The 25,669-nt window shown below is 32.3% G+C and overlaps 1 protein-coding gene across 5 annotated transcripts in view; it reads right to left on the bottom strand.

Moving 5' to 3' along the window:
• Window positions 1–25,669, bottom strand: part of LOC408822 — a 698,419-nt gene that overhangs the window by 451,916 nt on the left and 220,834 nt on the right. The window contains exon 1 of one of the 5 annotated variants that reach the window (XM_026440822.1): window positions 16,887–18,862. The exons of the other annotated variants lie outside the window; for them this stretch is intronic. The gene's annotated coding sequence lies outside the window, so the exon portion shown is untranslated. Of the gene's footprint in view, window positions 1–16,886; window positions 18,863–25,669 lie in introns of those variants that run through there. 5 annotated transcript variants of the gene reach the window in all.

The following is a 25,669-nucleotide window of genomic DNA, read 5'->3' as shown; positions in this document are numbered from 1 at the left end:
GAAAACGAATCCTCGCGGAATGATCGTGTGCATTCTCATGTCCAGGAAGAGGGGGGGGGGGGGAGAATGGAACGTAAACGAGATTTATGGAGGGTGTAAAGAAAAATTCATCGTATTTCTTGCTCGCTTTTTAGAGCAGGCGATTCCGTTGATCGTATTGTTCATCGCACCGTGCTAAAGTAAAGATACAAGATTGATTGCTATTGTTATCGAGCTATTGTATACAAGGGGGTTTTCTACTTTTGAAAAAATCGCTGGTTTCGACGATTTACGATTTTTTATTACCCTTTTAACGATCTTTCTTTAATTATTCCCTTTTTATCATTGTGTACACATATTATACACAGTCAATTGTCGATTGATTTTTAATGAAAATTTTTTCGTATGTGAAGAACATAACGGATTGTATGGGGATGTAATTTATTTTCGGGGATTTGTATGAAATTAATGCGTAAATTTTTGTATAAAAATTTAAATTGAGATATTTTTTTATCCTAATGAAGTAGCAATGGAGCATTTAAATTTAAATTTGTTTCATCTAGTATTAAATAATAATGATGAAATTTTAAGAATTGAATTGTACAACAATTGAATGATGTAATATATACGATATGTAACTTGAAGAATTGCTTCACGTTTCAAATGAAGATATTTAATATTTCGTATGAGATATACGAATTAAAAAATTTAATGAATATACAAATAATCACTAAACTTTTAAATAACATTTAAATATATACACTCGTTATCGTAGAGATTTATTTCGTGTCTTTAAACGTCATTTCTAAAATTTCAAGAATTACCAATTAAACTAAAACTAATCAAAAAAACCTCAACAATCATTTGACAAATATCGTTCCACCCATGAACGTGGAGAAACCAATTTCCAGAAAAATTGGCCAATTCATCTCCACCTGTAAAAACTAAGAAACAACGCAAAGAATACTCGATTAATCGTTCCAATTCCTTCAATCGTTCATCAATTCCACCCGATTCTCGTTACCAAGCCGCGTCGAGGATTCGGGGGCTAGAAAATTACAAAGCCGGAATGAAAGCGGGTTGCGCCGAGGAGGGGGAGATTACAGGTAAGCGTGGACCGGTCCAATTCCCTGGAATCGAGGCGCAACGACGTTACAAACGAAAAAGTTTCGCTGTTATACGTTCGTCTTTTTCATTGTCTCTCCTCCTCCCTCGAACCGGTCGCCATCGCTCTCTCTCTCTTCCTTCTTCTCCTCTTTCTCCTTCTCCTTCTCCTCGTCCAAGGCCGGTGTTTGTTGCCGGACGAGAAATGAACGGAAATACGGCCTCGCGTGCCCTCGAAAGTTTTTATCGCGCGGCTCAAGCCCCCGGGTTTACAACTTCTTCCTCATCTCTTGGAGTCGGGTGGCGTTAACTCGAGGCACGAAATCGTAAAGCTCGCGAATCCAAGATTCCATCCAACGGGAGATTCTCGATTCCAACGGGATGGATGGATGGATTTCTTGGAATAATTTTGAGGGATCTGTTAGAGAAGTTTCTGTACGCGAGGACAGGATCGAGGAAAGATCGGTAGAAATGTGTATTCGTATGGGTGAATTAGTATGAAATTGATCGAGAGATTTATGGATTTTAGATGTTAGGTTGATTAAGGATGATTACTTTTTGATGGATGATACGGAGTTGAAAGAAACGGAGTAGAAAGGAAAAAAGATTGGAATTCTAGGATTTTATAATATGTAAAAGAAATTGATTAATTTTGTTAAACAAAAAAAGAAAAAAGTTTGACGTTTCGATATTTATTACATTGTTAATTGTAAAGTTTTCTCTTATGTTTTGCGCTATTATTCTATATTATAAATGAGAAATTCTACAAAAATTCTTATGAAACGATTTATAGAATTCTTTAATTACTATTAAATTTTTTTATTCAGTATCACTCTTAGTAATTTTCAATATAAAATAGTAATTTTCAAATCATTTTTCAGAAAGCTTGTTGAATAAATTTAAATTTTAATATTTAAAACATTAAATATTAAATGAAGATGGGAAATAAAAGATAGTTTTCAAATCAATCAAAAGTTAGGAATAACACAAAAGAATTATGGATTTATATTTTCTTCCAACATATTGTATACAAAATATATAAATATATAGTGCATTGTGAAATTAGGCTGAATCAATTCTAAAAAAAAATTTAAAGATTTAAAGATTTCAATTCTATAAAATATTTAATTATTTATACATAGATTATTACTTATATTAGATTACTACTTACTTTATCTAGATTTTTATGTTATTTACACAAAATGGAGTTTTGAATCTTTAAAAAATGTAAAATAAAGAAAAAATGGATAAAACTATCAAAGGAAGAAATAATCTATAGATATTAAAATACATTACATGAAAGATGATTGCTATAGTTAATTGCTAATTCATTTTAATGCTATAAGTACTACTAGGTATTATAGAAAATGTTAAAATTAAAGATAAAAACTCAAAAATCTAGAAAAGAAATGTAAAAAATTACATTTACATTGGATATTAAAATGGATAATTTTTGAAGCATATGTTTTTATATTGATTTAAAGTCATTTTTATATAGATAGTTTACAATGATACATAATTGTGAAAATTTTAATCATCAGATAGGGATAACATGTGAATTTGAACCCCCTGATTGATATAATAATCGAGGTCACAGAGAAAATCTTAATAACTCGTATCATATTTGTTAGATACAATGATGAATGATAAATTTCGAATTTTACAAAGTTCTAAAAAGTTTCTCGAAAATTGGCTCAAGGAATCAAAAGAATAAAAGGATTGGTTAATTTTATTCCTCGCTCGTCGATTCCCAACGTATTTTAAACAAAATTACGAACTTACACAATTTTCCACCATAGTATAATTCTAATTCGATAATCAGATTCCACGAAACTACATATAACTCTTCGCCATTCCGGAGATAGCACAAAAATTCATTATCATCATCTAATCACTTAAACTTAACGCAAAATCTACGCTTTCCAACTTCCGACTCACGCCGCTCACGTTTCTCTTCCTCCCTTAATCGATGCAACTCCCCCTCCCCTCCAACGAGATTAACCAGATTCGATAGGCCGAGTGGAGCTCGTAGGTAGCCGAAATTAACGAGCTATTTAGCCGAACACGCCCTCGAAAAGTTTTTAATCAAAACGCGAGACGAACCTCTCGCTCTCCAGCTTAGCCCCTCTCCTCCATTATCCTTTATCTCTTTTCTCTTCCTTTCTTTCTTTCTTTCTTTTTTTTTTCTTATTTTACAACCGATCCTTTGTGCGCCGATTACAATGTCGTCTCTGCAGTTTCGCTCGATGCCCCTAATGAAGGCTCAATAAAAGGATGTTTATGGGTAAGCCCGGATCAAAGGCGAGTGGGCTGACGCGATTAACGAAAAGCCCGCGCAAACGGCCGGTTCCGGAAGATCCTTGGTCGATGCACAAAAGCCACCGAGAACCGTTATCTCCGCACGCGCATGCGTGCTCATCATCGTGAGCTTGTACAGTAGAGATGCAGTTCTTGGGCAGACCCAAGTTGAACCCAGCAGCTTTAATGTCTGCTGCTGGCTGATTATAATCTCGTCAACCAGTTATGCCATTAGAAATCGGGCTATAATCGCCAGTATTCAACCTCGTTTCCTTTCCTTTTACCTTGGCTGGACGGCCTCGGCAATTGATCTTCTTGCAATGGCTACTTGCAAAGCGGATCGATTACGATCGAAGCACCGTTGTGATCGAAATAATGTTCGTATGTTATTTTGTTAAAATTTATTTAAGTCAAAAATTCGGATTTTAATGAAAGCATATAAAATGTGGTATAGTTTAGAGCGTAATGGATTATATGGAACAATTTTTCTTATTGACAGAAAATCTCTTTGACGAGATGAATTATTATATTTAAAAAGATATTGAAAATTTGAGTGTTGATTTTCATCTTCTTCAAGTGTAGTTTTTTTTTAAATAAAAATAATTGATTCGTATATATAATCAATTATGCTCAACATTTTATTCACCAAGTTTTATAAAAGGATAAAAAATTTTGTGCAAATTTTTCTTGAAAAACAAATAATTTTTTTATTCGTAAAATTATGCATTATGTATACACGAACTTTCATTAAAATCAAAAGTTTTGTTTAGATAAATTTGCATGCAAGATACAGTGCAGAGATTTTTTGATTGATTATAAATCCCATTACTAAGAGAATGGATTTCTTGACACATTAACTTTGCAAGAAACTTATAGTTACAGTATTATAAGAAACTTTTATTTTAAAGTTATGTATAAGTCAACAGGTATGATATATACAATATTCTTCTTGTTAAAAAATCTCGTGGATTTTTAAATTTTCGAGAAATATTAAAACTGTAAAGACTGATTAAGTTCGAATGATTATAAAGGATAATACGTGGATTAAAGTAATTCGAGGATTGTAGGACAAGGTTGATTAAGGAAATTAAAAAAATAATGGAACACGTTGGAATTAATCATTGAAAGTCATTGTCGGAGAAAGTAGAACTTTAAATGCGTGGATTGATTGCTTGAAACGTTATCTTGCTCTGACCTTTTCTTCGTAATTGCTCGACGATTAATTTTTTCTGGTATTTAGGTCAAATTTTAGGTCAAATATCACGTTGAAGATTTTTTTAAAAAAATACAATAAATGATAAAAATTCACTTTAATTATTTATTAAACCGATTTATTTTCATCCGAGTAATTTTTTTCTATTTAAATATTTAAAAATCGTGAACGAAATACTTTACATGAAAATTTAAAAAAAATATAAATTTAAAAAGAGAGCAAAATGTTTTATCTTTAACTCGTGTTTTCCCCTTTACTCTATTTTATTTCTTTCGTACAAAAATAACGTATATTAATTATACGATAATTTGAAAAATAATAAAAAATAATTATTATTATTTTATAATAATTATAATTATTATTATTATTATAATAATAAAAATATTTTTTAAAATATTATTTTTTTTAAATATTATTTTTTCTATATATTTCTTTAATAATTTTAATTTTTCACAAACTAGAATTTTTATATATACATTTCTTACTCGATAGATTCAATATTCATATTCTTATACAATTATTTCCGCACAATTGTGTATATCGAGAACTTAAGAATTAAGATAAATCACTTTGAGTTACGAGAATTGCATAAATTATTAAATTTAATAATAAATGGTCCACGATATAAGTTTGCAATAAACTGTGTAAAAATTAATGGAGCACACGGAATGATAAAAATATCTCAAATTGTGAATTCAGCAAGGATCAGGTATCGCTGAAGGCAACTTTCAAAAGTTGGAGATAGCTATGTATATAAACCTCGCTGAAACTGTAGTTTAAGCTCATTTATCATTCTGACTTCTTATCAGACATATCGCGAATATAACCGGAGTGGTCTTGAGACGTGAATAGGGTGGACGAAGGCTATCTGCTAACACCTCTTGGGCTGGTTGATAGTCCCTGTCTACACTTTATCACTCTTAATACTTTAATATAAAAATTGGTAAAACAAAACATAACAATAGTTTTCTAATATTTGTGATATATATATATTAAATATTTCTGTAATAATTAGTCAATTATTATTAATTTTATAGGAAATTTCACAGAGAAGCTTTATATGAAGTAATTACTAATAATACTATTATGTTAATAATTAGATTAAACTTATTAATTTATTACAAAATTTTGATATGTAGATATCTTTGTTATACAAAATTTGAAGAAATAAAGAATTTTTTAAAAAAGATTTCAATATATCTTTTCAAGATACTAAGATATTATTGAAATGATATATTATAAATATATATTTTAATTAACAAGAGATTACTAATAGAAAATATAATAAATAATAATAAATAATACTAGAAAATATATACTAGAAAATATAAAATTCTTTTTGTCAAAGTATAAAAAAATCAATCGTTTTTATTTATTTCAACTATATTTTATCATTTATAAAATTTCATACACTTTAAAATATCAATTTACTTCATGTTGTTTTAAAATGACTTGAATTTATATGAAAAATATTCAAGATAGCTCTTGATGCCAATAAAAAAGTAATCCATCTATAATCCAATTTGTAACATTTTTTAATTTCTTAATATCGTTAATTAGAATATTCTAGAATCAATAAAAAAAAAATAAAGTATACATTTCTCAAATCTTGACAACTGAAACTGTTCATGCAAATAACGAAAAAAGTTTTTGAGACAACTTACATTTGTCTAACATATGTACATGTCATACATGATCTATTCTCGTAGCTTGAATAAATTTCTTTCTAAAAAGCTTACATATTTCCATTTTGTAAGCTCTTCTTTAAAACTTGTCTATATATATTCCATCATTCTTTATATCGTTGTATAATAACTTAAGTAACATTATTCTTGTTCGAATAATTTGTGCAATATTATTATTTATTTCTATATCTTTTCTGTGTTTTGTCAACCGCCTCCATTTTAAAAAAATTACAAGCAATTGAGAATAAAAAAATGAGAATCATCGTTTGAAAGAATATACTATGGATAGAGATATTAACATTTTGACTAAAAATAAAAATTCTTATAGAAAAATGTTACTTACTTATTTATTATTGAATCAGTTTCATTATATGTCAAGTGATATCCAGATCATTAATGAAAAATAAGAAGCAAAAAAAGTGTTTGAATAATACAATTTTAATATTAAAAAATTAAAATGTTTTTTTAAATCAAATTATAATAATAAATGAAATTGAAACAAAAATAATTTTATTAATATATGAATATTTATATATAATTTTTTGATACATATATATATATATTTCATATGTTCAATTATTACACCAATTTTTCATTTGACAATTAGTAAAAATATTCTTTATTGAATTTTCTCTATTAATTATTACAATCCTCCTAAACAATAGTTCAGAACTTATTTAATTAAATAAGTTTAAATAAAATCAAATTAAAGATTTAAAAAATAGAAAATCAATTTGCAAAAGAATAATTATATTACAATTTTTTAATAACAAAAGTTATTTTTCCATATCCTACTGCACACATATATTTAAAATTTGTGTTATATCAATATCTTTATACATTTTAAGATATTTATTTAAAACGTTGCATTTCTCTTTCTGTTAAAATCATCCCTTATCCATCACACATGAATAGTGAATGCACGAATGCGAAAGAGGACTAACGAGTTTACACACACACACACACACACACTCTCTCTTTCTTAACTATCGTTATAAAGATTTCCAGGTACGCGTCGCAAAAGAAGATTAATGTCGACGATGAGAAGAAGGGGGGGTAGGCTCTTAATTTAATCGCGAGAGGAGGGGAATTTTAAACGCGCTATCTCCTTTTTGTCCTCCACGAACTTCTCCACGATAACACCGGAAGTCAAAAGACGCGGCCGCCTTCCTTTTCGGGGCGGAAAAGCTATTCTCAAAGGAAGCGCTAACGGCCAGAAGGGTGAACGAAGGGTGAACGCTCATTTCGGTTAATCACGCCACTTTCCAGATGTCCCGCAGGAACAGAAGACCCGGTTTATGTAATTTTTCCCGACTTTGATAATTAGAATCGGCCCGAGGGCTGCCCGCCAACCACCTCGAACGCCGCGCAAAGGTTCCCTTTGACGAGCGGCCGGTTTTCAGTCAGAATTGGAACACCTATCTTTATTGGATGCTTGACACCGGGGTTGGGTTCCTCGAGTCGAAATTTTATAGGATAGGAATAGATTTATTTCGAATTTTTGAGAAGGACTATCTAAAAACTTTAGAAATGAATCTATATTTTTATAAATTTTTGGCTAAATTTCAAGTAAGGATATAAGTTCTTTTTGCACATTTAAAAATCTAGAATTGAAATTTCTTACCAGGTATTCCTTCTCTTAATTAATTAGATAAAAATATTATAATAAAAAAATTATAGTGTCTGGAATGATTAGTATCTTCATAAAGAGAAATTTGCAAGATATGGATTCATTAAAAATTTGCAAATAAGAATTATTTGAATCTATTTAAATATACATATATTTGTATATAATAATATAATAGTATATAGTAATATATAGTAATATACATATAATCTTAGAATTTAAATATTTTTCATAATTTTTATAATTATAAATTACATCTCATTTTATATGAAGAATCAATATTATAATTAAAAGAACGAAATCTTACATTTCTTCCAATATTTTTATCCAAGCTATTAAGTTATTAAAAACGCTATTGAGTCAATGACATCTCAATTTTTATCGAAAATATTAGAATTTTATAGAAATTCAGAATGTTTATTTTTTTTTTCAAAAAGCATTTATTAAGGTTAAAATTTTAATTCTTCAAATTCAAGCTCATAATTAACCAATAATAGATAATAATAAATAGATATTCTTTTTCTTTAAAAAATTATTTCAAAAATTAAAAAAGAATTTCATGAATTCGAGAATTTTTGGAATTTCAAAAGCTTTTTCCCATGTTTAAAATTTTATACGTTACAATAAAATCATTTTCACGAATTACAAATTTCCTTCGTTCGCTTTTATCACAAAAATCATCTCCATCACCAATATCATTAACGATGATCAAAAAAAAAAAAAAAGAAAAGAAAAGAAAATCATGGTGCTAACAGAGTCGCCATTTATTAAGTTGACGAACAGCGTTGAACAATCGAGTCGAGTCGAACGCGGGGCGTACGTCATTCTTCAACGTCGCGAGGCATATATCAAAAGTGCCTAGTTGTCCACGTTCCAGCCCGAAAATACGATTCTAATCGGCGTCGGTTCGAAACCGACTAAACATAGGTACGTCGCGGGCGTATTTGCGTAACGGAGGCCCTCGATTAACTCTGTCTTCTCTTGTCGAGGGAACAGCTGCGAAGCGAGTGCATCGCGATGATGGAAGATGGCAAACGCTCCGCTTCGATCAGTATCTCGACGATCGACGGCCTCGAGACGAAGGTAGCTCGACTTTGGACCAGAGTCGAACGAGTCCAAAGATCGTGATTAAAGATCCGAGGAGAATTTGGATCTTATTAGAGATTAAAGTTTCGAGAATTTGATTTCAAGCCGAGAGCTTTTGTTTTCCAATCTTTTTTGAATCGTGACCAAATTTTTTAATTTTATCAATCGGCGATTTCCTCCCTTATTTCTATCAAAATTAGAATAAGAAAAAGATTGTAATAATAAAAATATTGTCTTATTTCATCAATTATTGTTATATTCAATCATTGCAGTTTTGTCTAAGATTTATTATAAGAAAATTTAATGTACGAATTTCAGAAAATAGATGAATTTTTGTTTGCAATATACACGTAATACGTATTTGTTTAATTCGTGTTCTTGATACATGAAAGTTGGAAAAGTTGGATCTTAAAAAAATTGAAACATTATTTTAAAAAATCAGATATTTGATATTCATAGCAGAGAATTTTTATATAATGAATCGCTTTATTAATCTTCTTTATAATTATAATAAATAAACAATAAAAATAGAAATGATTGCTATACATTAAAATTTTTCTATCTTTGTTCCATGGAAACTAAGAATCTTTCGATTAATTTATTAAAAATTCTAAAATCTAAAGGATTTTCCATTTAATATCCTTAACACAATTATAATAATTCATTTATTAGCAACACATAATTTTTCTTACATTTTTTTGTCATCATACAGATTCGTATTATATACGTATATATGTATATATATATCAGGAAGATAGTGAATGGAATGGAAATAAATAAACGAAACTAATTTACTCGTCGAAAGGTAGTTTCCTTGCAAACACGACATCGTGCCAAAAACCATCTATCGTTATATCTCCTTGATTGAAGCTCTTCGATATTATCAGAAATATTGAGGCGAAAGTATAGTTGGTTGCAGCTGCAACTCAGCGAAACGAGAATCGCGATACGTATCATCTATATTCAATTCTGGCGCGGTTATGAGAAAGGAAGTGAAGAATCGCGGAGAAAGGCCCATAAAACATGACTTGATAAAGAAAATGTCAACCGTGAGCTATGCGAGGTGATACTTATATCAATTCGATTTATTTGCGTGAATATCAAATATTCGATATTCAATATTTTCCTTTCGAATCTTCTTTCTTTCTTTCTTCCTTCCTTTTTTCTTTTCCTTCCCGTTTAAAAATAAACTCTGCTAGTAAAGAGTTAAATTCGTACGCTTTCCCGCGAAAAAGATTCGCTTCTCAAAGAAGATTCAAAAAGTGATGGAATGGTCAGACGACTGTCCAATAATAAAAATGTGGCGAAAAGGCACAAACGCGTGTCGATGACATCACTTGTCTTCGATTTTCACTTTTGCATTTTAAAAATCCTAGTAATGAATGATGTATCAGATTTTATATTTGTTTTTTAACAAAGATTTAATATTTTGCGTTAAATAATTTATATATTCTATAACATGAAGCGAAAATTTCATTATTACATAGAAATATATTATATTCGAAAGAATGTAGTTTATACTACATTTTAGCTATTTATTTTGAAGTATTTATTAATTGAAGAGATAATTTACATAAAAATTTCAAAAAAATCTCAGTCTTTATTCCATTTCTTTTTGAATTAGTAAATGTTACACAAACAAAATTATAACAATTTAAATTAAGCTTCTATATCAACATTTTGTTTTATTAAATTTAGATATTTTATCAATTTATCATAGTCACACTTATCACGTTTCGTAATTCAATATAGTATCCTTAAAAAAATACCCATTATTTAATACTATCTATCATTAAATTATAAAATCTCTAATTTATTAAACTACACAATATATTAAAATAGAAAAAGTTAAAAATAGATAATGTGTGGATACTTTTCTCTGTATATGCTGTAATTCAATATAGTATCCTTAAAAAAATACCCATTATTTAATACTATCTATCGTTAAATTATAAAATCTCTAATTTATTAAACTGCACAATATATTAAAATACAAAAAGTTAGAAATAGATAATGTGTGGATACTTTTCTCTGTATGTGCTGTAATTCAATATAGTAACTTTAAAAAATACCTATTATTTAATACTATCTATTGTTAGATTATAAAATCTCTAATTTATTAAACTACACAATATATTAAAGTACAAAAAGTTAGAAATAGATAATGTGTGAATATTTTTCTCTGTATGTGCTGTAATTCAATATAATAAATTTAAAAAATACCCATTATTTAATACTATCTATCGTTAGATTATAAAATCTCTAATTTATTAAATTACACAATATTAAAATAGAATATTAGAATTCTTTCTATTAAAATACAAAAAGTTAGAATATATAAATAGATAATGTGGATACTTTTCTCTGTATATGCTGTAAAAATAATCCACGATTAAACTAACAGCGCGCAAGGAATAATAAATTCCTAAATTCCTCGCTCGAATCCAATAAAATCTGGTTCTAATCCAATAATCGTATAATATAAATCGTTACGAGCTTTCGAAGAAACCGTGACAATCAAATCTGCTCGATCGAACTCGGGGAAGAATTTGAAAGAAACTAGGCTGGAAATTTTCAAGCCCCTTGTTACTCTTTCTCGTTTAAGGATACAACGCCGGACACGTTCGCGGCGGCAGCCGGGAGCCAAATGGTTCGTGAGCTAAATTAAAAGCACGAATCGCTTCGAGCCAGCTTCCTTCTTTGATCCATCGGGCGACGTGGGTCCACGGTTGTGGATCGTACGTGACGTTATTACGAAAAATCTGGCCAAAGAACGGCGCAACAACGCAAAATCGAAACTCGATGGCTCGCGCGATGCACGACGGAGCCGTGGCGACGGAACGTACGACGGCTCGACGGCTCGCGCACGCGTGCGAATTCGCATGCCCGACGTTCCGCGATGACGTTCCAATTTTGATTGATTTTCGCGCTGGTACAGCTGAGCGTGAGCGCCGCGCACGCAACCCGCGAGCAGAATTTACAACGACATACGTGGAAATTTTCGAAAATTTCGATACATTCGCCATCCATGGAAGGAAAATCGTGATTTTCGAGAACTGAAATTTTCAGGATACGGATGGAATGTCGATAAATTTTCGTTACCTCGGGAATCTATGAATTGACGATGAAAAGAAGGGAAATTGAAAGATTGAAAGATTTTAATTAGCCTGTTTGGTTAGAAATTTATTTTGTTATAGAATTAGAATCGAATAATCATCAATATATTATATATATATTATATATAGAAGATAGAAAGAAGAATTATAAATAAAGCAACACGGGAGATAGAGATAGAAACTTGAATAAATTTTAATCGAATTGATTGTTGGCAACAAGTATATGATAAGGTTGGCAGCAGTGTAGGCCGGTTTCGTTAAACACAAACGAACGGAAGTAAGTTGGAAATCGACCGTTAAGATGAGAAGACGTAACATGCGAGTGAGAAGAAATAGTATGCTACAAAATATCACTGCGAGCATTTTATCCCTATATTATTTGATCAGTTTTATAAAACGTTGTGTCTACATTTTGTTAAATATGTGTCTGTGTTATGGACTTTTTACGCAATTGAATTGAATCGAAACTTTCTGTGGCAGTGGGATTAAAAAGTAGGAAAGTAATAAAGAGGTCAAGGACAGAAATCTATAAATTTTAATGAGGTTAGTTTGATTTTTACGAAAGGAAAAACATGAAACATCGATCTTTATTTTTATTAATATAATCTTTATTATATATTAATAACAGTTTAATTTTCATTTTGAATTGAAAGAAGAAGAAAAACTGTTTAAAAATAGATGACAAATTAATTGTAAAAGATAATAGAAAATATATTTCATTTTTCCTAAAAAAAAAATATTCTTATAAAATGATTTAACACGATGTCAAATTTCTCTTTTATTTTGAGAAAAAGAGAAAAAATATATATATATGTAAATTTAAAGGTACAAGTTTTTGAGTGGATCGTATACTGAAGTTCAATTCGTATTTTCGGAATATTGAGTGTTCAGGAAAGGGTCATTTGTGACGTCATTTCTGGTGGGAATACTGGCCTTGAGCGGTCAATTGATTTTGGACATGTAATAGTGTACACAATGTTTTACGATACTATATTTTCAAGATACACCAATGTTTCCTATGATTACCTTTAAACAGTAACATGAAATTACTGAAACATATTATATATTCCTTTTAATATTCCCTGTTTTTATTTCAGAAAGTCTTGATGTAACCGGATAAAATAGAAGAATAATCTTTAAAAGTCTGGGATCAAATATATTCTTTGATGGAAGAACATGATTTCCACGATATTTAAATTACACACATAAAATTAATTTTTGTATAACTTTTTGATCCAATGATATATCTTTACCAGAAGATATCACATATTCGAAAATTCTAAATATATTTCCCTTTTCTAAATTTAAAGGGATTTTTTATGATATATTATTATAAAAATTATTAGACACACAATTTTTATATATTAAAATACATTAATAAAATGTTAGAAAGAATAGATTTAAAAGAAATCCTGAAAACCTTGATAAAGTCGATATCCACGACAATTTCAAATAAATCATCATATCCCATTATGATCAGAACCAAAGTCAAAAATACCAGAATCGGGATCTCCTTTTACCCAATTCGAGCAGGTTCCACGAAGAAGCTTTTCAGGCCAGTAGAAAACGAACGTTTGTGACGGGGGAAACATCTTTGTCGACACGTTCTAGACGTGGCACGTGTTTCTTTGATCGCGTTAGTTTTAAGTAACCAAACTGTCGCTTGTCACGTATGCAAAGTTACGTATGCATCCGGTTTCAAAGTGGCCACTGCTCGTCACAGTTCGATGTTGTTTTCTCATACACTCGCAAACGATTCATTTTCGAGTCGAAATACAGTCGAGTCATGCCTCGCATTTCTGATCGTATTCGCCTTCAAAAACTGATCGCTATCCCCCCTCCATTTCTCGGCAAAACATTAGGAAATATCAAAGGCTATTCTCTAACAAGCACGTTTAACGAAAACAAACGGGAATAATATTGTCTCACTCTATGTATCTATTCTTAGGTCGAGACAGAATAGACTCTGCTTTCAAAGATGACCATTTTCGGTGTTGATATATGGTCACCATTATTAGATATTACGCACAGGCTCTGATTCTCTCTGAATTCCAGAAATAATTTTTCTCATCGATTGCCATTATTAACATGTGTCTATTTCTAATTTTGTAAATTACATGATATTAAATTAGGTGTCAAAGGTATTCACATGCTTCAACAAACGTGTTAAATATATTCCAATTTTCTATAAATGAAAGATAACGGAAGAATAATTAATTGGAAAATAAGGAAAATCTTAGATGATTGGATGATTGGTGTTCGAAAACGGATGATGTGGCAACGTTGCTTTCCACTGGCGAGTGAATATCGTCCTGTATCGTTCCACGTTTGGTCGAAACGTTGGGTCGATTTTTGTCGTTTACCGACCAAATTATCTACAGCCTTCGCGAATACCGAGGGCCGAGCGTTACAGATTTCGCCTCGTTTCCTCGACAGCAACCCCGTGAGCACCCTCTGCGCTCCTCGAACGAAAATGTAGGTCGTAAAAGCAGAGCCGAGTAAACGGAACGATTTACAGCTTTTTCGCCGTTCGGGTTAAAAAAGGAACGACGATAAAAGTTGGATCGTTTAACGAGAATCCGAGCTTCCTGGTTCCTTTATTTCGTGATGTAATGTGAATGGAAGATACGATTGTGTTTTCTTCCTTTTTTTTTTTTTTAAATAGTTGGAGTATGAGATTGGAATAGGAATTGGAATTCGAAAGATCATGAGATTTTATCGAGACGATAACAAGAATAACAAGCATCTGTTATTTTTTAACGAGTATCGATTCGAATTATCAGAAAAATTGAACTTGTATTTTGTACTTATGTAGAATATATGGATTCAATAATAAATAAAGTTTTGTAGAATTTATTAATAAGAATTTTAATAAGAATTTTCATTATTATTCTGATATTATTAATTATTAAAAGAACAGTTAGTTACATATTAGTTATCATGAGAATGAATAGAATTAATAATTTGACAATATTCATTTTTAATTGTAGAATGTTTTATTTTTGTTTAAAATAATTTGATTTTCGTTAAAAAAAATTGGCATTCCCTATTATATTATTTTTTATATGCAATTTCTTGCATATTCTACGCGAATAAAAAAAAAACCTGTAACATTTAACACATTCGATTGGCAATACATTAAAATCAAACTAAAATAAAAACCACGTGAAATGTTATATTTTAATCAAAACACGGTATCGTTAAACATAAATCCTCTAAAAAAATAACATACCAGATCGGTTGACACAATATCTATATTAATACTCGATTCAAAACACAAAATTCAATATTATTTTTATCTCTGTCCGCACATTTTTGCGTCTTTCCTTCTTTTGTGACACGATAATCCATCCTTCTTCAAATAAAAAATAAATAAAAATCGTTTTAATAGATATATGCAAACTATTTCACTTGATATAAAAAACATATATACATATATGCAAAATACCAAAAATATAATTCGTACTTTCAATCGAACCCCCCTCCCTTTATCAAATCTTTTGATAATCCTAAATTTAAAAAATTGGTAATGCAATATAATTTTTTCAACACGTTATCACAAGAACGATTCACAAAAATGAGAAAAGAAAATAAAACGAATTCATCAAAACTCTGTAACATCTCGCGAGTAGAGATAAAGCTTTTTTCCAACTCTTTGTCGTCAGAGATTTCGTTTCGAGTGCGCTCCTCGTGCCAGCTAATTACAGGACGAAAAGAAAAATTTCGTCCGCGTGGATATTATATTTCGTGGCATCCGCATTCCACAAGGTTGCGTAAGAAGAAAATCATCCGAAACAGTACGACACCATGCATTAATCACATTCCGCGTTCAAGTGAATATATTTAGCCTCTTTGACGGACAGGATTCGAAGTTGGGAAAAAGAAGAGAAAATCGCGTTCCTCGGCGATACGTGCCAAGATGAATCCGGGTTGTTGTTTCGACGCGATTGCCTTTGTAAATCGATTTTTCATGATGAGAATTTTAAGATTGTTCTCGTGGGAATAAAACATTTCATTATTGGCGTTTCGAATTTGGTATCTTCTTTTATATAAAATAGAGAATGCGAAGATTGAAAAAGAGCTTAGAGAAAAAACGAATCGAAAGAAAGATGCATTCTTTGATCGAATATATCATATTTTTCGAATATACTTTCGATGAAAAGAAAGATTTTCATTTTCTTCTTTTTGCAAGGATAATTATTTTAAAAAGATAATTATCGGTTGGATATGCTTGATTCATTTCTTTCAATATATCATCCTTTCCTATTTCCAACCAATATTTATTAAACCTCTTCCCTTAAGAATACCGAGTTACACAAATATTCACATTCCTCTTCGTAAAATGAAACCGAGAAAAAAAAAATCGAAAAACAGAATTACATCAGGCCTGCGACAATAAATCGACAAAAACGACACGACGACTTTTGAAGTCTTGCACGAAAACAACGGCGATAAACCCGCCGTTACCACGGACAATAAACAGCCGGTTAAAGCTCACTAAAGATCCACCTACGCGAGTTCCCTTCTTATCCTCGTAGAATTCCAAGAGAAAACGTCCGACGGGATTCCTCTCTCGCGCGAGTCCGTCGTTTCAAATTATCCTCCATGTGCCATTAAAATTCACGCGATGGACAGATAGATCGGCGTTCAAAAGGAGAAATTCATCATTCGCAAAACGATCCCTGTGAGAAGAATGATCCGATCCGGATAAACATGAGAAGAAAAAGAGGTAGTGAAGAAAAAAAAGGGAAAAAAAAAAATTAAGGAAGATATCCTACCTTGAGATGGAGAACGAACAGGATCTCCTCATTTTCCCGTGGGGCACTAATGTTTCGCGGCTTGGTGATTTAACTTCGCCACAAACTACTACGGACGACAATGATCGCGCGATCAGCCAGCTCGCAAATGACACTCGTTATCGTTAGCGGGCGCGCTTACCGCACGCTGGAACAACACGATCGTGGACCCGGAATCTTCCAGCCGGGGCTGGAACATCTGTTGGGCCAGTACACGCAGCTGACGGACGCGGCGGCGTCTTTAATTGCCGCTCGACGCGCATTAACGGCCGCCCCGTAAGCGTAACTCGTAAAAACACCGTACCACCTCGACCGTGCGCCGGATGCTGGAACATTCGTGGAGCACGGCAACCGAATCCGTCGAGATTCCACTTTTTCATCGAAACCGGCCGAGACGAGTGACCGGTCGACGGTGGAATAATTCATCCGCTTCGTCGATTAAGAATCGCACTTGCACCTGAAGAATGAAACCGAGAATCGGTCTCGATTCCACGGAAGGAATCAGGGAAACACGCGGCCGGAGTCCTACTCCCACTTATCCTCTAACCGCGCGTCGACGTCTTGCCAACGGCGTGCATCCCCTGCATCGTGGTGGACAGTCGAGGAGGAACGGCGTGAGATCAGTCTCGAGACGATGTCCGAAACCAGTCTATCAGACCGGCAACCTTCCTCTTCCTTCCGATCGAACACCATAACATCGTAGAAAATATGTCGCGAATTATATATACATATAAATATATATACTTCGTACTCGTCACCTTTGATACATGATACACAACACTCGCGAGCACCTCGAATCTATCCAATCTTCCCTCTATCAAATCGCGCAATCACGGATCAGAGGGGGATCGGCACGAGGAGATCGAACAAGGGATCACTGGCATCACGTCGATCGGTTACCGACCACTTTCACTGCGCCGCTTCGCTCCGCTCGTCCATGATCCATCGCTCGCTGCCTTCTCATCCTCCGTTCATCAATCCGTTCATCGACGCCTCGGAACGCTTCGATCCACGCCTCGTGCACGACACTCATTCGTCGACCGGCACACCGCGGCTCACGAATCACGATGATCACCGATCGTCGTCGATCGCACGCACGAAAGACTCATCGATCCGTCCTCCTGTTTCCTCCTTGGTCCAACGCAGGGATCCCGAGAGAAGCTCCCGTTGACGCGCGCGCGGAATCCGGACCACGAATTCGCTCGAGACAGCGAGCCAACAGCGGCGAGAAAAATATCCTCGGCACGCGACGACAACCTGTTAATCAACCTGATTACGCTGCGCGAGGCACGCGTAGGATAACTTGCCGATCGCGTGGAAACCGGCAGAGAATTGAATTATCCGGGCGCACTATTCCATTCCAAATTTCCTTCACTACTACACCTTTCTTATATTTCCACGGAGTGCCCCCCCGCTCCCTCTTATAACAGGTACATCACACGACACGTCGCACTCAAACGAGAAAAGAAAAGAGGAAGAAGAAGTAGAGGGAGAAGAGGGAAAAGAGAGAGCATCGATGTCGTTGGATCGTTGCACAGGTTCACTTCAGCTTAGAACACTAACAACAAACTGGCAACACCTTCGTTTGCCACCTTTTGGCACGACGATTTCGTTTTCGGCCAACGTGTGACGCGGGAGATGACAGGTTGGCGCGGCGGAGATGGTGGCCGCTGGCAGGCCAGGCCGAATATCACGCGCCGGTGGTGGCGATAACAGAGGAGGTGGTGGTGGTGGTGGCGGAGGTCGGCCGGTTGGTGCAGGTGGTGGTGGTGGCGGCGGCGGCGGCGGCGGCGGCGGATGGATGTGCCAGAGTGCGGGCTTACGACGGAATGAGAGGAAAGCTCGGCTTAGGAGCGGTACAGCGTGGCATCGCCGACTCCGCGAGAGAGTTGCGCGTTATCGACCCATCCGCGACGCTATATTCAACCGCCAGCACGCGCTGCTCCGCTCTCTCGGCCACGTACTACGCGCGCGGCGACGCGTACTACCGAGAGGAGCGGCGCGTACGCGGCCGACACCGGCTGCGCCGCGCTTCGAACCGCCGATGGATCCTCCGTGGTGGCGATCGAAATTTTTCTCTCGCCGATGCAACACGCGGAAGTGTGGCCGGCCAAGGATTTTTCGTGAATGGAGGGAAAGAGGGGGAGGGGGGTAGTGGAGTTTGTTTGAGGAGGGATTTTTGCTTAAATTGCTTGGAAGAGAGAGGAGGGGATGCGACGCGTGGATATTGGCGGCGGTGCGAGGATGGGATTGGAAATGGTTTTTAGGATGATTTGATTAGATTGGTGGCGCTTTGTCGGTCGGACCCGTTCGTCGAGATAAGAAGATGGGATGATATTTTGACGCGGAGGATGGATACTCTGAGTTGTATTACAGGAATATAATATAAGCGATATGGCGTTTCTTTCGATCTGACATTTTTATTATTTTTTATCGGGGATTATTATTATTATTATTATTATATTTATCGATACGATCGCGTTTGAAATGATTAAATGAGCGAGTGATGAGTTACTCGTATTTATTTGATTCGAGAAAACATTCGGAAAAACTTGTTTTTCTCGAAAAATCAATAATCGGAATTACGCCATTATTATTCTGAACACTACTTACACGATGATATAAAATTTAAATGAAAGAAGAAGAGAGGTTTCTGAAAAACAAGTACTTTCTGAAAAACAAGTTCGAGATGATTTAATGTAATTTATTTGTCAAGGAGTGTCTCGTATTGTGAATATTTATTTTTAATTAAATGATATTGCCTGTAATTTTTGAATTACGATTTTTTATACAGATTACACGAATCAAATATTTAGAAATTAATAATACAAATCTATTTTCAAAAATAGAACTTTACTTTACATGCAAAATGCCTAAATTTCTTAGAGATTAACAATATTTCGAAGAAAATAAAGAAAAAATTTAAACAGGGATTTATAAAAAAATCAGATATTGATTCTAACAAATATATACGTTTCTTTAAAGAAAAATCTTTATTCAACAGAAACAAGATAATTTTTCAAACAAAATTCATCGAAATGTCGATTTTTCATTATTTTAAATTATCTACTTTAATTCACATTTCTTTCTATATTCATTTTGTTCGCGTATTTCTTTGTTCCTTGATGATCTCTTATGATAAGACCATTTGTATCTCTGTCACATCAATGATAAAAATACCATTAATACAATTGAATTATTTTTTATTTTTGAGCAATTGTAAAACGACGAAAAATGTAACGAAATCCAAAATGAATGTTATATCGTGTACGCAAAAGAAAAGCTGAACACACACTTGATCAATGTAATATTTCAATAAGTCCAAGTATCACGATTATACGTATAAACTTCGAAGTATGAATTCGATAATATTTGTCGAAGTTAAGAAAAAAAAAAGTCGCAGAAGAAGATCATGAAAGTATTCGAAAATGCTGTATAACAAAATCAATCCGCCATTTCGTTAGAATAAAAAATAACACATACACAGCTAGTTTGAACAGGAAATATTTTGATACGCAATAAGAATATATAATAAGATTATAAATCATATCTCATTATTAAATAATACATAACGACAATATGATATAAGCACAAGTGTAACAGATATATTCTTTAACCTTACAGATATTTTCTTTTAATCCTTTCGTTACATCACACACATCATTCATAATTGCTTCCAAAGTTACATATATTATTGACAACACGATAAATTATCGTTAAATTTATTAATATCAATTATTATAAATTATTTCAAAATTCAGATTACTTTTCCCTCGATTGACAAAAATTCTACAAATACTTGTATCATTGGATAATGGATTTTGAAGTTTTTCCTTGAACGGGGATGACTGAAAATCGCTTTTTTATCGTCGACTCTCTTCTTCTCGCATTCTACGCGCCTGCTGTTCGCGTCAGTTTACGCGCTTGCATGCACGGTGTGTGAAAGAGAGAGCAGCGTCGAGAAGCGTGAAACGAATATTCGAAACGTAATTCGTCACCAATTCCGCGGCTTTGTGCGGCAGGGGCCGCGGGGGGAATTGAAAAGCGGCTAGCCGTTCGTTTCTTCCTCCTCGTTCGATTCGTTAAACGGACAAATTTATTCCTTCCCGTTAATCGTGTTCTTTCTGACGCGACCGTTGTTACTCTTTCCCTAACTGTATAATGAATCGAAAACGTCACCGAAGGAGAGCAACGACTTTGATTTCGACTTCAATTTTTTTTCTCCCTCCCCCCCCTTTGCGTTGTTTACGCGTGCACGTTTTGAACAGCCTGTCGTATGGTTGAACAATTGAAATCAAGGTTTGAAATCGATGTTTTCTTTCCATGTAAGGGAAAGGTAAATTGTGAGTATGAGAGATAGTTGGATTTTAAAAATATATTTTTAATAGAAACGTTTCGATAAGTAAATGTATATGTATATTTTATGGGCAATAAAATTGAAAAATACAAGATCAAAAAAGTTTCTTAAATACGAGACACTCAAATTGGCATTTATTTTTGAGAAAAGATATTAATTATACTCTTTTGAATTTAACTTTGTTAAAATTCGTACAATCTTTATTATGTGTACTCAATAATATTTAAGAATATAATAGAAATCATAAAAGATCAAGAAATCCATTCACAAAAATATTTTATATTCGATTTTTACAGTGAAAAGCATAATTATATCTATGATGAAAAATTATCGATATTTTAAACTGTTATTTTTAACTTTATTTAAAAAGTTTCGACTCGAGTTTTTCATTCTTGAAAAATATTTTCGCATCATGAGGCAAATAAAAAAAGTTCAAAAATTCTCTTCGAAAAATTGAAAAATTCAATCGATTATAAAGACGCAATAAACTTGAAAATTAAAATTTATTCCAAATATTAATATTTAGAAACAATCTTCTTACAAAAAAAAATATTCTGCATATATTTATATTTTTTGTATTCTCGTATATCAGATACAAAAATAATCTTTCTACTCATTCTTCAATCACGTTTTCGTTTACTTAACAAGAAAATTCCTTGAAATCATTGGATTAAATGGCACGCACACACGCACATACACATACGTGTACACAGAACGCTGTTTGATCGTACATACGTAAGTCAGCTCGTTTCACATTTTTATGGAGAAAAAGTCTATGGTTTTACGGGTCGGTGCAGTTGGCATTGTGGCGGCCATTGTGCCACGATCGTTGGACCCGTACAAAGGTGGTGGGTCACCGATAATCGGAAAAGCTCGGATGGAAATGGACGGAAAGAAACGAAGAAGGGCGGCCGAAAAGTTCGAGAGATAGGAACGTCTTCTGACCTCGGATCGAAACGAAAATCGGGAATGCACGCGCATGGAAATGTCCCCTTCAATGGACTTTTCTTTAACCGCTATGAAATGGAGGCAGAGTTTGACCTTTCTCATCATTTTTTGTTGTTCCATTATCCTATCATTTCTATTCTGTGCTTTCCTTTTCTATGAAACGTTTCTCAGAATTACCAAAATGAGTGGTGAATACAGTAAAATGATGATTGAGAATTATATCTAATTTATGATGTAATTAGTGATATTAAAGTATAAATTTTAGTTTTAATATAAATCAAATGTAGAGTTAATGCTTGATTAGTAATAAATTGGGTTAACCCAATGAAAATAGTGTTTTTAATATAAATTCAGATATATGGGAAGCATAGTTGTACAAGATGTTTTGTTTAATCGATGGAATATCTTTATGAAGAATTAAAGTTATTAAAAAGATATTTTTTAACAAGGCTTATTTCGTACAAAAAAGAATCGAATGGAGGAGGAAATGAAATTATAAAATTTTAAATTTTATATAGGATTTCTGGGAATTTTTATTAAAGGATTTAAACTCTTATAAGATATTTAAAACTCTTTAAAGCTTAATAAAGATAAGGAGAGTATGAATAACAGAGCTATAAAAAATTTGTTTGCATAATGTGATGTTTCTTCTAAAACGATAACTTTAATCCAAATAATAAGATATTTGACGTATATTTGAAGTATATTAAATGAAACAACTTGTATATACCCTTATTAAAAAATATTAGGATATTTTATATTTTTGATAAAACTTTAACTTTAATTTGAAGATTTTTTGCATTAAAATATTATATTAATTTTAAAAATACATAAACATATTATTATTATTTATTTTATAAAATTAAGATTTCTTTATATTTTTTAAAGAATATTGATTTAATTTCTTCAATTTTAAAGTTAATATAACTAAAAATGTTGAACAAGATGAATATATAGAAAAATAATTTTTTGACTAAAATTCACTTTGCAAGGAAAACAGTTTTTATAATTTTACTTTTTTCGTTCTTTAAAATTTTATAATGATACAAATAAAACAAACTTTTTAATTATAAGAATTTGAAGTGATTTAATTCTTTTTTTTTTAATCCTATTCAAAAAATATTTTCAAGTGAAAAGATAAAAATGTATTGAAAGTATTTAAGAGATAAAGAAATTTTTTATCAAAAAATTTTATTTATATTCTACAAACATTATATAGCATTATATTCTACAAACATGAAGTTTCAAATTTTCTCATTAAAATTAGAATTCTTGGAATTTCTGAGTTTCTTCTAAGATATAAGAACTGACTATATATTCTGCAGAATGAAAAAATGACCAGTTGATTGTATTTTATATATGTAATTAAAAAGCATCTGTATAATAACAATTTTATTTCCAATATTTACAAATATATATGTTTTAAATTAAAAGAAAAAAGAAATCTACTAAATTAAATAATATTATCTCTTTTTCTCAAATATCTTAATTATTATATAATATTAAATAATTATTCGAAATGTATAAAATATATTCAAAGAAATTAATTATAGAAAATTATACAAAATTAATTATTTAAGAAGAATTTTAGAGTATCTATAAAAATTTTTAACAGTAATAAACATTTAACAAAAATAATTAACTGTTTAATGATTATTATACACAAAATACCATTAATCAATGAAATCACGGTAAAAAAGTAACGCACATTAAATCCATAAAAAAAAAAAATATCTTCAAACAATCGATATCGAATATCAAACACAAAATTTTTTTCGCAAAAACGAAACGAGATAAAAGCGCGAGAAATTAACTTTAAAATATCCCATGAAGCATGAAAGTAGAAAAAAAGTAGAAGAAAAGCGAAAGAAGAAAGGAGGAGAGAAGAGGGGGAGAATCAAAGCGCAGTTAAAGATGGAATTAAAAATCCTTGGTAGAGGGGAAATTGAACAAATTTAGACGAACGAGGGAATAATTTTTCCGCGAGGATTGGCCGAAACGATTACGCGCGGCGGGATGGAAAAAGGTGACACAGGTGCGAACGGGCCGGAAACACCGACGAAAGCCGGCAACGATATTGACACAAGCTTCAGTTTAATTTCTCCGTCCGGTAAACATTGGTTTTCCACCCACGCGGAGTTACGTGCACCTCCCCCCTCCCTTCTCCCCGCCCCCGTCCCCCGCCCCCGTGTCTTGTTCGATCGACACGAATGTTGAAAGAATCGAACCGAACCGGGGACGAAACGTGGCCACGTTGTCACGCGACAAATTTGCTCGTCGCTTCGCCAGCCATTACGATCACCTCGGTTTGCGGATCGAATGGGGGAGGGAGGGAGGGAGAGAGGACTATTTCTCGTTTTGCCGGATTGGACCAACGAAATGCGTTTCGCGTCATAGAGAGAGAGAGAGAGAGAGAAAGAGAGAGAGAAGAAAAGAGAAGAGAAAATCATCGGTCATGATGTAATTTCGGAGTTTGATACATGGTGCATTTAAAATCGATGAATTTTTTATCGTTTATGATGGATCGAGATTCGTTAATGGGATCTTTGTCTCGTTATTTCCTGATTCTCTGTTGGAAATTCAATCCCAGAGGGCTTGGACAAAGGATAACAGGGGTGTGAAATTTTTTTCGATATTCTCGATTAGATAGGTTGGATAAGTTTTGAGAGTGAAATTTTATGATGATTTCTTTTTTCTAGTTAATTTAAATTTAAATTTTTGTTAGATGTACGTATGGTATACAAGGTATTGATATATTTGTGCCACATCTTTCGATTCTAAAAGGAAGAAAAGAACAGATTGGAAACAGATGTCTCATTTTATTTGGGTCTTGATTTGTTTAAGACAAACTTCAATTGATTGTAACTTAATAAGTGGTATTTTTATGTAAATATATTTTACATTTGTTCTGATTTTCTCTCTCTAGATGGATTCAAAAATGTCCACGAATATATTAATAATTTATTTATGAATATTTGAGAAAAAGAATCATAATTTTAATAATTTTAATAATCTTAGGTAAAAAATCAATGAACATTTTCTTAAAGAGTACAGAAATGTAAAAATATGGTGTAAAAAAATATACAAATTTACTAAAAAATTGAAATAATTTATTAAATAAATATTGTTAATATTAATTTTGATTTATTGTTATATACAAAATTTGTATTAAGTTTCATTCTTATTAACGTCTGAATAATTTTGTTATCAATTTAGATAAAATGTTTGAAAAATTGCACGAATTATAATAATATTATAATAGCAGCTATAATAGGATTTAACACAGAAAATTTGTACAAATTAAATTATAAAGAAAAAACATTTTTTTGGTTTAATGTAAATAGAAAAAATATCTATAGAATTTAGAAATACAATAAAGAAAAATAAGACTGATATAAAAATTATATAATACATGCACACATGTTACAATTTAAATGTAATACTTATGAAAACATTAAAA

The sequence above is a fragment of the Apis mellifera genome, linkage group LG5 (genome assembly GCF_003254395.2).
Source record: "Apis mellifera strain DH4 linkage group LG5, Amel_HAv3.1, whole genome shotgun sequence".
In the NCBI taxonomy this organism is placed as follows: Eukaryota; Metazoa; Arthropoda; class Insecta; order Hymenoptera; family Apidae; genus Apis; species Apis mellifera.
Note: the sequence above shows the minus strand (reverse complement) of the source record. Positions and strands in the feature narration are given on the sequence as shown.